At 55.7% G+C, this 12,716-nt stretch overlaps 1 long non-coding RNA gene across 1 annotated transcript; it reads right to left on the bottom strand.

Annotated features, from left to right (window-relative positions):
* Positions 1 to 9,564: 9,564 nt before the first annotated feature.
* On the bottom strand, positions 9,565 to 10,625 carry LOC132079837 (uncharacterized). Its single transcript, XR_009419469.1, has 2 exons — positions 10,488 to 10,625; positions 9,565 to 9,838 (listed from the first exon to the last, which is right to left on the bottom strand). It is a non-coding gene; the product is annotated as an uncharacterized LOC132079837 (long non-coding RNA).
* Positions 10,626 to 12,716: the final 2,091 nt, after the last annotated feature.

The following is a 12,716-nucleotide window of genomic DNA, read 5'->3' as shown; positions in this document are numbered from 1 at the left end:
GAGGCACAGCCCTGCTGCTGGCCAGGGAGGAGCTCCTGCTTCCACATCCCTGTGTTTTGGGAATGTCATTGTCCTGCATCGCCTCCCTGGCTTGGAAAATCCAGGGCTGTGGGCAGAGGAGACCCAGGCAATGCTCCATGCTGGAGGATCCCAACGCAGAGCTCAGGAGGGACCCCAAGGTCCCCATGCCCTGCACATCCTGGGGGTGAAGACAGGGATGGTCCTGCACTGCAGAGAGACAGCCCTGTGGGATCTCCCATCACCTGCTCCCGCTTTGTCCCTCTCCCAACACTCAAATATTTATGTCCAAAGTCGACATTAAAATTCAAGGGAAGCTAAATAGAAATTAAATTGTGTATTTGGAGAGGAAACAAGTCCTGTAAGGTGAGCACTGCTGGGCCTGGTGATTGATGGTTGTTTATTTATCTGCTACTGCCAAATCCTGCAAGGAAGACAGAGAGGGAAGGGAGAGGGAGCCACTGGAGCTGGGCTGAGGGTGGAACAGCCCTGGGAACCGTGGCAGTGTCCAAGAGGGGAGCAAACAGCTCCAGGGATCCCAGAGTGTCCAAGAGCAGAGCAGGGCAACCCTGCCTGGCTGCAAGGGCTTGGCTGCACCACCCAAACCTTTGGAATCTGAGTGTTTGGATCGACACAGGGCAGAACCCAGCTCTCCCTATCCCATTTGCTCATCCCTCCATGGCTCTGAAATCACCCCAAGCATCTGAGGAGAGGCTGAGAGAAGCAGAGGCCTTGCTGCCTTCTTCTTTTTCCTTTCCCTTTTTTCCTTTTTCCTTCCCTTCATTTCCTCCTCTCCTCTCCTCTCCTCTCCTCTCCTCTCCTCTCCTCTCCTCTCCTCTCCTCTCCTCTCCTCTCCTCTCCTCTCCTCTCCTCTCCTCTCCTCTCCTCTCCTCTCCTCTCCTCTCCTCTCCTCTCCTCTCCTCTCCTCTCCTCTCCTCTCCTCTCCTCTCCTCTCCTCTCCTCTCCTCTCCTCTCCTCTCCTCTCCTCTCCTCTCCTCTCGTGTGTCCCTCACCCCTGTCCCCTGTCTCTGTGCCTCCCTCTATCCCCACAGTCCTTTCCCTGTCCCCATCCCTGTTCCCTCTCCGTTATTATCATCCCGGTGCCAGGATTACTTGAGAGGGAGCTCATTTCCTTTCCCCGGAGCTGAGACCTTCCCTTGCAGTTATTTATCTGCCCCCATTGCCGAAAGCCGCGTGCTGACGGATGCTGGATGCAACCGGACACCCCCGGCCGGCCCCGCCGATGCCTGCTCGGGTCTGGGCCGTGCGGGAGGGAGGGCGAGGTCATCCAGGGGCTCGTGTGTCCCTCCTTCTCTCCCTCTTCAAATCCTGCTCTTCCCTGCTTTACACTTCCTTGGAAAGGGATCGGTGACACGGGGTGTTTGTCACCCGAGGGAGTGTTGTCATTGCTTACCCGTTGCTAGGTGACAGTGTCCTGCTGTGCTGGGCCAGGCGTGTCCCGGGGATGGCATCCCTGCGCCGGGGTCGCCATCCCTAATTCCCTCCCATCCCTCCTTCCTTTCCATTCCTCCTGCCCTCCCTCCTTCCCTCCCATCGGGCTGCCATCCCTCCTTCCCTCCCATCCCTCCCTCCTTCCCTCCCATCCCTCCTTCCCTCCCTCCGGGCTGCCATCCCTCCTTCCCTTCCATTCCTCCTGCCATCCCTCCTTCCCTCCCATCGGGCTTCCATCCCTCCTTCCCTCCCATCCCTCCTTCCCTGGTGTCCCAGAGCCTCTTAGGGAGCCGCAGGCCATGGAGCAGAGCTCAGTTCGGGCTCGTCCTGCAGCTCCACCCGCAGAGCCTGGGGGTTTCAGCCTCTCCCCGGGACAGGCAGGGACTGTGGGGGTCATTCCCTGTGCTCCAGCACCTCTGGCACAGGCTGTGATGGACATTCGAGCCCAGCCACTGCCTCTCCCTCTCCCAGGACAGGAGCAGGGCAGGGAAGCTCAGAGCAGGAGCTGCCATGGACTTTTCCAATCAAGTGGACAAAGTTTGGGGTTGGTTTTGTTATGGGTTGTTTTTTGTTTTTTTTTTTCTAGTCTCCCTGGAAAAACGCTGATGTGTCAAAACAAAGGGGTGTTTTTTTTTAAGGAATGTGCTTGTTTCAGCTTTTCAGGAATTCCTGCTCAAAAGTGAGAAAAAAGAAAGTGCTGCCATCCCATTGCATTCCTTCCATCCATCCATCCATCCATCCATCCATCCATCCATCCATCCATCCATCCCGTCCCGTCCCTTCCCGTCCCATCCCATCCCATCCCATCCCATCCCATCCCATCCCATCCCATCCCTGTCAATGGTGCCCCCATGAGCTGCAGCCCCACAGAGCACAGACCTGGGGGACCAAGGACAAGTCCTGCCAGTGCCAGTGCCCTCCTGGCCATTCCAGTGCCTCCCTGACCCTTCCAGTGCCCTCCTGGCCATTCCAGGTCCTCCTGGCCATTCCAAGTCCTCCTGGCCTTGCTGACAGCCCAATTCCCTGGGCATGGGGCTGGGGGCAGGCTCAGGGCTGCTCTCTGCAGATGTGGTTTTGATTAGGAATTTTTTGGACTAAAAATGCGCAAGTAAAGCAGAGCCCAACCCCAGCGCCATCGCCCCCCGCTTCCTGTGAGTGTTCCTGTTCTGATTAACCAACATTCCTCAGGAAAATCATCTCCTTCCCCAAAAACCCCAGGCAGGGCTGGCCAAGATTGCCTTCACCACAGAGAAGGGGGTTCCACATCTCGGAGGGAAGGTGTGGGTGGAAGGTTTGGGTGTCAGCACGTGGCTCCTGGCCAGGGAATTCCAACCCCATGGAACCTTGGACCTCTTGTGCTTGGGGGGCACAGTCCCAGCTCCAGGACTGGGAATTCTTTCCAAAGTGGTCATTCCCATTGCAGGGAATTCAGCTGCCCTCATCCCAGTCCCCCCTAGCTCCAGGAGCTCCATGGCCAGTGGCTGTAGTCCCATCACAGGGAATCTCCAGCCATTCCAACTCCACCTCGGAGCCTCCAATCCTATTTAATGAATGATCATTAACTGGGGACGTTTCAGATGAGGAAATTGTTTTAGGAACGAGCAATTAAGTCCTAATGCTCAGCTCACGTAACTCATTTCTAATTAAACTCACTGTAAATTATAGCACCACTATTTATTTTTAATGAGAAATAAAACTGGAAAGGAATTGTGGCCCTTCAAAAAACCAGACTGAGTGGGAGGGAGGAAAAGAGGGAATGAGCGGTGGAGGGGAAGGAGCAGAGAACAGGGAGAGAGTTCAAAACAGGCAGAAAAGAGCTCTTAAAGCCCTCCCTGCCATTCCAGAAGCCATCTCCATTCTTGCCTGGTGCCTGAGGACCCCCTGGCAACAGCTGTTTATATTCCTGACCTTTCCCAAAGGTGGGCAAAGCTCTGGAGTCTGGGCTCTGGAGGGTTTTGCCACTGGGAAGCGGCCTCAGCTCCTGCTCTCTCCAGATCCAGCTGTGTCGTGACAAGGAAAAATGGTGCCCATATGGAGACATTAATGATCCGAGGTTCAAAGGCAGCACGGGAGGATCGAGTGCTCTCCGAGCAGATTTTAATCACATCCATCATGGAGCGGCTCTGGAAACGGCAGGAGAGGCAGGCTGGGGAAGGATGGGGCTGGGCATGGACAGGGGGAACAGCACCAGCTGGGTTTGTTTGGAGCTGGGCAGGGAAATGCCAGGATTGCTCAGGCCGTGGGTCCAGGATTGTCCTGTCGTGGAGTCAGGAGGTGCCAGGGATTGTCACCCCCCCACCCCATGTCTTATGGGAATTCTCCTCAGGGACAGAGGAGGAGGAGGGGAGGTATTGGATTCTGAGTGTTCTAGCCATGCTCCATGACCTCCCCTCAGCCTCCCAGACCCCCAGGAACCCTCGTACCCCCCAGCATCCTGCAGGGCTATGGGCAGTGCTGGGGATAGCCCCATTCCCTGGGTCAGGAATCACACATTGGGTTGGGTTGGAAGGGACTTCAAAGCTCTTCCAAACCCATCCCTCACCATGGGCAGGGACACTTTCCACTGTCCCAGGTTGCTCCAAGCCCCATCCAACCTGGCCTTGGTCACTCCCAGGGATCAGGGGCAGCCACAGCTTCTCTGGGCACCCTGTGCCAGGGCCTCACCACCCTCACAGGGAAGAATTCCTTCCCAATTCCCCATCTCATCCAGCTTTCTTTCAATTTAAAGCCATTAGGAGTTTGCTGTTAGTGGAAAACACTCTGGCTCATGTCCAGTAATGATGGATTTAACGCCACAAAGTCGAGTTCAGGCCGAGCCCACTTGGAGATCCGCAGAAGTCTAACATTTCCAGTGATGTTTCCACTCTCTCAGCACCGTCTGTGCTGGGATGGAACTGGAGGAGAAGGGGGACCTTGTCTCTTGTCAGCCCCCCAGCTGGAGCAGGGCAAGATCTGGGTCACCCAGGGCTCCCACATCAGCTGAGCCCAGGTGAGCCCTGGGAGGGCTCAGGTGAGGTTGGGATGGGTCCAGGGGAGTGATGCCATCCCATCCCTGCTCTCAGGCAAGGAAAGCGGGAGGAGAGATCCTGGTTCTCAGTCCTGGAGCTGGAACTACAGCTGCTCACAATCCCAGAGCTCCCCATTCCTTATCCCATATCCCACCATCCTATACCCCACCATCCCATATTCCACTACCCAAGTACTACCAGCCCATCGCTCCTTATTCCTTATCCCACCATCCCACATCCCACCATCCTGTACCCCACCATCCCATATCCCACCATCCCATAGGTCCCATCCCACTCTGGGTCTGTCCCACTGCCCCAGCACAGATGAGAGCTGCCTCTGCCAGTTCCCCCCACTGCAGGACAGGGAGGCACCGACAGCCCACCAAAACCAGAGCTGGAGCATGGAGCAAATTTCACCTTCCCAGAAACATTCCTAGGAACTTTTCCTCTTGCTCTGGCTGTACCAAGCAGTGAGCAGTGAGTGCTCCTCTCCAAAAGCTTCACAAATGATTTTGGGCAGCTAAGCCAGGCCTGGATTTGGGATGTGGCTGTGCCATCCCAGCTGTCTGCATACAGATTTAAACCTGATCCCTGTGGAACAGCAGCAGCTCCTGCACTGCCTGTGGACAAAAGTCCTGATTATTCCCTCTTCCCAACAAAGCCCCTGTGTCCAAAGGCTTCCAGGCATTGTGCTCCCTGTTCGCTCTGGAATAGCTGCACATGGATGCTGACACTGCAAACTCTTCCCTCCGTGAACACAAGCTGTGTTCACACCAAGCTGTGACCAACATTTCAGCACTGTGTCTAGCCAGGACAGAGATAGGGACAGGGAGAGTGATGGGAATGTCTGTCCTGCCAGCTCCTGCCTTCCTTCCATTTGGGGAGAGAAGAGAAATCCAGGATGGAGAATCATGGGGTCACGGAATGGTGTGGGATGAAAAGGACCCTAAAGCCCATCCATGAAAAGCACCCTAAAGCCCATGGGATGGGGTAGGGTCACCTTCCATACACTGGGTTGCTCCAATCCTTCAGCACTTCCAGAAATTATATCTGGGAAGGAAAGGAAATCCTGGGAAATCTTGGCCCAGACAGGTCAGTGTTGAACACAGGCCCCTTCAGAGGGATTCTGTGGATCCTGTTTTCCATGGCTCTGCAGGATCATCGTGTCCTGATGGACCCTGCAAAGTTCTGGCTGCTTTTAGGCAGGAGGGGAAGGAGCAAAGTGAGGAGGTTGCAGAGAGCTGCAGCCAGAGGAAACATTGGATGATTCCTCACACGGATCCTACTGCCTGGGGTGGCAGTGACGTCGGGAAGGGCCATTAGGGACAGATTTGTGTTTCTGCCCTTGCCATGGACAAAAGCCCCGCGGAGCAGCCCCTGACCCCCAAAGCCCGGCCCAGCCACATAACCCGAGCTCGGAGTTAATCACTTCCAATCCCGGCCTAAGGAAGCGGCAATTAAAGAGCTCGTTAATGGCAGAAAGAGCTCCTGTGTTGCCCTGACACATTCAGCTCCCGAGCTGCTCCAGCACCTGCCTGTGGAGCAAGGAGAGGCTTAGGGACCGGCTCTGTCAGTGGGGTGCAGCATCCCTGGGCTCTGTTAGTGGGATACAGCACCCCTGGGATCTGTCCGTGCAGCATCCCTGGGCTCTATTTGGATGCAGCCTCCCTGGGCTCTGTCAGTGGGATGCAGCATCCCTGCCCCACAGTGCAGCATCCCCAGTGGAATGTGGGCTCCTCCCTGCCACTGGCCACGCCATCCGATCCTGCAGGATGAGGACAGGACAGCTCTGCCAGCAGCAGCCCCCCAGGGCATTCCCAACTTTTCCTTCTGAGCCTGTTCATCCCCTGGGCCGTGCCTCCAAGCCCATGGCAGCCGGGATGCCGAGGAGGAAAGGGAACGCGTGGAGGCAGAGCTCTGGGAAGGGATCCGGGAGCGCTGGGGGAGGAATTCCTCCCTGCGATGGATGAGGGTTTTAGATGCAGATCATCGCGGGAGCTCCAACATCCACAGCTCCGGCTGCGGTTTGGAGCGGCGCCCTGAGGAGCTGCAGCATTAACACCCACAGCCCCTTCCCGCCTGGAATGCCTGCCCATCCGCACGGCTCCCTGCAAGGAGGCACAAGGGCCTTCCCAGCTGCGGGGAGCTGCCCCGGATAAACACCCGACAGCTGGAGCAGAGAGAAATGGAGCTGCTTCTCCAACTGCCAGCACGAGCCAATCCATCACGCTGGTCCTGGCACCTCTCCTCGGAAGGGAATCAAAGGGCTCCTTAGTGAGAAGGGATGGAATGACAGGTAGAAAGGCCAGAGGATAAATCCTGCTGCCTACTGGGACTGTTAAATATTAGGAGAGATTAGTGTCTGACAGGGGAGAGTAGGGCAGCAGCTCTGCTAAACAGCCAGAGAAATGCGTGGAATTCCGGCTCCTTTGTCAGTGGCAACTGCACAACACTCGGGGTGGAATAAAAGGAAGGAGAAAAAATACCTTTCCCTGATTTAGATTAAGGAAGGAGCTCGGGCAGGAGCCTGGATCTCACCCAGCCCTTCCTGGGGCAGCACAGGAAAGGGGGAGCTGGGAAAGGTTTGGAGCCAGAGCATCCCCTTCCAATCCTGCTCCTGCACAGCCCCAGCCTCAGGCACAGCCCCTCCCCTGGCTGGGTAGGTGTGACAGAGGGTGAAGGGAGGTGATGGAGTCACCATGGAAGTGTCCAAACCCTCCTGGATGTGGCAGACATGGGCCAGTGTTGGCCTGGGCAGTGCTGGGGGAACAGTTGGACTTGGTGGGCTCAGAGGGTTTTTCCAGCCTAAATCACAATTCCATGATTTTCCTTTCCCCATCTGGGCAGCAGAGCTGGGTGTAGGGAGGGGTGTGCTGGAGAAGGAGGGTCTGGCTGGGATCAGCAGGTCAATCCAACTCAGGCAGATTATCCCAAATGATAGTTCCCATTTCCTTGCTAAGGCAATCCTAAAGTGCTTTGCTCTGCCCAGCAAAGGCTGTGATGGGGCTTAAAATATTAAAAAATTGGCCAATTTTCATAGTTTCCATGTCTGGCATGTCAGGGCTTATTAACCAGGAGAAAAGCCTCTGTGTCAGGGACAGGTGAGAGGGAGTGCAGGGCTGCCCATGGATCTGTGGCCAGGCAGGGATGAGCTCCGTGGGGAGCAGAGGGACTCCCACCCTACACAAGTGCAGAGTCCTGGGCTGAGGCAGGACACAGACAAGAGGGGCCAGACTGTCAAACCCAGCTCCATCCTAAACTGAAATTCCGAAATTTGTCAGCCTCCCATCTTGAACCAGTTAAGTTTCCTCCCTCAATTACCCAGCTGTAAAGTTATTTTATAAACTCCCTCATCTGATGATTGGGAGAAACCTCCTTCAGCTTTCAACTGACATTTGCTCACGACAGGTTTCTACCAATTCATGCTTGCGCCAACAGTGTCCTTCCAGAGTTCCTTGCATTCCTGGGTGTTTCCTCTTCCATGTCTTTCCAGGAGAGCAATCAGAACCATCTCAGCCTCTGATTTCTCTCCAGACTACACAAGCACAACTTTTCCAGGGCCACTCATCCTGTCTATGCCCACTAAACCACATTTGCTCTTCTATTTGGGAAAAAAAAATCCACAGAGGACTTGCGTTAGCCTACAGAAATTTCATCCCAGCTCCTTATTTGCAATAAAAAAATCCCAAATCCGTTGACCTAAACACTCTTTTTTATGCAGAAATCCATTACATCCACTGTCCTCTCCACATGTATCCAGTGTAGGATGGGAGCTGAGTAGATCAGCCAGAAGGCAGAGTTTGGGTCCAGTAAGATCACAGGGCTGAGCTCGGATTTAGCCCATCCACCCTGGAGAAACCAGGACCACCAGAAGGAAAACTCTCTTGGAAAGTGAAGAGAGGCAGGGAGAGCTGGGGGTGCTCACCTGGAGATGACAAGGATCCAGGGAGAGCTCAGAGCCCTTGCAGGGCCTAAAGGGGCTCCAGGAGTGCTGGAGAGGGACTGGGGACAAGGGATGGAGTGACAGGACACAGGGAATGGCTCCCACTGCCAGAGGGCAGGGATGGATGGGATATTGGGAAGGAGAGGGTGGAGAGGCCCTGGCACAGGGTACCCAGAGAAGCCGTGGCTGCTCCTGGATCCCTGGGAGTGCCCAAGGCCAGGTCAGTGTCCCTCCCCAGTCCCTGAGCCATCAGGAGCTGCTGCAGGAAAGCTGCACAAAGCCCGGCTGCATCCCAGCCCAGTCCCAGCAAGGATGAGCTTTGGGACTGGGATTTCTCCTTGCTCACCGAGCCCTGAGCACGGCCATCCACACACAAAGAGCAGCTTTTCCAAGCCCTCCATGGCTGGGTCCCAGCGAGGGAGCAGGTAAAGCAAACCCTGCCAGCAGCAGCCCCGAGCTGGCACTGCCCCATCCCCGCCCCTGGCACCGCCAACCTTATCTTTGGATGCAAAACCAGGGGAAAATTGAGTGCTTGAAAGAGGACGGGCTCTCCTGGGTCAAATTAGTCATTCCTCGTTAGAAAAGCCCCGCTGGTTTCTTTGTTTCTCTCGCTCTCCAACGGACCCAGATAAATACATTTGTAATTCTCCGGGTCCCGCTGAATAGGAGACTGGCAAGGTGAGAATATTAAAGCTGCAGATTATCAAGTGCTTCCCAGGAACTGAGATTCCAGCAGAGGAAGGATGGGGAGGAAGGCAGAGTGGGGAGAAGATGGGGAAGAGAGTGGGGGAGGCTGGGGAAGGAGGAAGAGGAGGATGAAGGGGGGAAATGCCAGCAGAGGGAATGCTGGGGAAAGCGGAGAGGGGAGAAGGCTCTGGAGGAGAGGAGAAGGGGGAGAGCAGGACTGCGGGGAGGTTTGGCAGCTGCTGAGTGTGCTGCATTTCAATATTTAATGACTCCAAAATACAGCCATTAACATGTCAGAGGCAGAGGGAAATGGCCCGGCTTTTCCCGAGCCCTGATGGCTTTGAAGAACAAATGCCATCTAAAAGGGAGGCTTTTAAAGCGTTTTGGCCGGGCCTGCTGCGGGCCCCCTCCCTTCAGGGCAGCGCTTCCCTCCGGGAATTCCGAGGGTTGCATCCATTTGGTTTGGCTGGCATTGTCCATTTTATTTTCCCCTCAGCCTCGCTGGGATCTTCCCGTTCTCAGCACAGCCCTGTGAAATCAGGAGCGTTCTGCTCTCTGCTCCCAACATCCCCCGGCAAACGGATTTGCATCAGGTGCAGACAGTGACAAACTTGGAGCTGTTTTTCCCAATTTCAGCTGCTCCATTTCCCTCCTGCCGCGGTGATTCGCCTTGCTGCTCGCTCTGCCTTCTCTCCAGGTGTTCTTTGTCTTCTCATCCTCTCGCTCTACCCTGGAGACACAGAGGGAGAAGCAAAGTAAAAAGGTCAAGGGAAGGATTGAATGGTTCATCCCTGGGAGTGTCCAAGGCCAGGTTGGAACATGGGGATAGGGGAAGGTGTCCCTACCCATGGCAGGGGGGGAGATGGGGTTTAAGGTCCCTCCCAAGCCAAACCATTTCCATGTCACCACTGCTACTGGCACAGCAGGGCCATGTGCCAGCTCCAGGCCATCTTCCCATGCAAAATAAATGCAAAAATAAGTGACAACCTGACAAGTATAATAAGGAAGGAGGTGGCTGTGCCAACCCTGTGGACAAGGTTCAAGTCACTCCCATTAAGCTCATTAGGCTGAAGAAGTTGTGTGTGGAAGTGGGGATGAAATAGCTCTGGTTTGGATGGGGAAGTGGCTGGATCCTACAATCCAAACAATCTCCATGAATGCTGAGATAGGGACAAGAGCATCAGAAAAGAGCCCTGTACCCATGCAAGGCATAACACCCATATCCTCCAGGTGCTGCCCATCCAGAGCCATGTCTCTGCTGTCCTGTGAGCAGAGCCACTCTGTCCCCAAGGGCTGCTGGCTCCAACCCCAATGTCCCAGTCCCTAGGCATTCTGCAGGTCCCCACAATCTGGGCTCAGCATTCCCCAGCCAGACTCACCCAGGAAATCCCATCCACAGCAGCAATCCATGGTCCAGGTGGGATCAGGGAATGAGCCCCTCTCACAGGGCAGAAGGGAGCACTTCCACTCCCTTCCTTCCCACCAGCAGCTTTGTGTCGCCCCTGTGCTGAGCCGACATTTTCTGATCCAGCTGGAGCCTCGCAGCAACTTCCGAGGGCTGTTCTCACAGCGTCCCTGCCCTGCTAAAACACAGCACTGAAAGGAGACTTGGGAGAGAAACTTCCTGGCTGGAGAGCCCTTCGCATCCTCAGTGACCTCCAGGCTTCCAGAAAGCCGAGGGGTCTCTGAGGGAACCCACCGCCGGTCCCTGGCAGGCCGCAGACGGATGGATAATGGGATCTTTGCACCTCAGAGAGGATTTCATCACTCAGCCTTAGCCCAAATCCATATTCATCATCTATGGATTTCTTTTTAATGGATAAAATGTCTTCTTTTGAAAGAGCAGCCCCACTGCTGATGGCACAAACAGCTGTGTAGGGAAATCGCGTCAGAACGAACCCAGGCAATCTCCCCTCCCCGAGCTTCCAGGGAATCTAACAGCTTTTGACTTCCAAAATAACCCTGAACGCAGAGGAATTTCAAAGAGGAGACAGAAAACCTCCCCCGTCTGCTCAACCACATCAGCCGGGCAGCCTTCCCACGCCTCTTCCCAGCCTTCCTGCCCCTCTTCCACGGGTCAGGCTCAGGCACTTCATCGCCATCCCTCTGGAGAAGGTGGGATGGATGCTCCTGTGCCGGGAAGGGAGAGCTGCTCCTCTCCCCCAGCACTTGACTCCAAGTCAGCCTTCCCAAGTTCACCCCAGAGCAGGAATTTCTGCATCCTCCCGCCACCATCGCTGGCAAACCCTTATTGAGCTTGACATGTGTTGTTCTATTCCTGATGGATCCTGGCCACTGGAATATCCATCTGAAAATCAAATAAAATAGCCAAGCCCCCTGCGTGCTGCATATTTTATGGGCTGCTCCCTGACTTCCATTGTTTCCCATTGTTTAGACTATTAGTCAGAACAATTTGTCATCCTACCCCTGCTGCCTGCTGGGATTCTGGGATTCGGCGTGTTCAGGAGATGGAGCCCGTGCTCCTGCCACGCTGGGCTTCAGGACAGCCCATAGCCCCTCACACTGTGGGGCTGGAGCACGAAATCTAGAGTGGGGCTCACTCCCCCATCCCCAAAAACTTGCAGGCTGAGAAAAACAAACGGTGTGAACTCCAGGGCAGGAGGTGAGGGAGGAGGAGGTTGAGGGCTGCTGGCAGAGCTGGCTTGGAGAGGCACTGCTGGAGCAGGGAGAGGGTTTTCCTGGGGCTGCCAAGCTCCTGGTGCTGCAGGAGCTCCTGTCAGCTCCATTTCTCACTCCCCTCCCGGGCGGGGAGCCCAGAGAGCAGGAGGCAGGAGCTCAGCCCAGGGAAAGGAGCTTCTGTTCCCAATCCTGCTCCGATCCCTTCAGGAGCTCCTGGTGTTATAAACACCTCCGTGGGACCTGGGGATTGCTCTGCCTGCTGGGGTTTGTCTGCCCTGGCTGCTCCATGGTGGGGTCAGGAGGGGAAGGGAGCAGCAGCAGGGAGCTGGAGCCTGCAAATCACGAGGATGGGCTGTCCTGTCCTGCTCCCATCCCCTCCTGAGGAGCCAAGGGATGATTTCCACACTTCCACCACTCCCAGAGGAGGCACTGGGAGTCCCCACTGCTGAGAGCTGCTCACCAGGACAGCGAAGAGAGAGCTGCTCTACCCAAGGCCAGCTCTCCACTCTCTGCTGTCCCAGGGCTGTCTCCAGCCACCCCAACTCCACGTGGCTGCTGGACCCTCCAATCTCCACCTCTCCCTGTTCTCCCAGCCAGGCTGAGCAGCCAGGAGCAGAACTCACAGCTGCTTCTCATCCAGGCACCGAAACCTCCTCCCAGATTTTTATTGCCCTTTTTGGCACTCATTGCTGCCTCAGCTCTGCCCATCACGATGGCACCTGGCAGCCAGAGGTGTTTGACAGAACCTGACACTGCTGGCCCTCACCTTTGCCTGCCCACATATCCCAGCTGCTCTGGGAGTGCCCCCTTCATCCCTGGGAAGCAGCTGGGGTTGCCTCATCCCTGGAAGTGTTCCAGGCAAATTGTTCCAGGCAACCTGGGACAGTGGAAGGTGTCCCTGCCAATGGCAGAGGATGGAACTGGATGGGCTTTGAAGTCCCTTCCAGCCCATACCATCCTGGATTCTG

The sequence above is a fragment of the Ammospiza nelsoni genome, chromosome 15 (genome assembly GCF_027579445.1).
Source record: "Ammospiza nelsoni isolate bAmmNel1 chromosome 15, bAmmNel1.pri, whole genome shotgun sequence".
In the NCBI taxonomy this organism is placed as follows: Eukaryota; Metazoa; Chordata; class Aves; order Passeriformes; family Passerellidae; genus Ammospiza; species Ammospiza nelsoni.
Note: the sequence above shows the minus strand (reverse complement) of the source record. Positions and strands in the feature narration are given on the sequence as shown.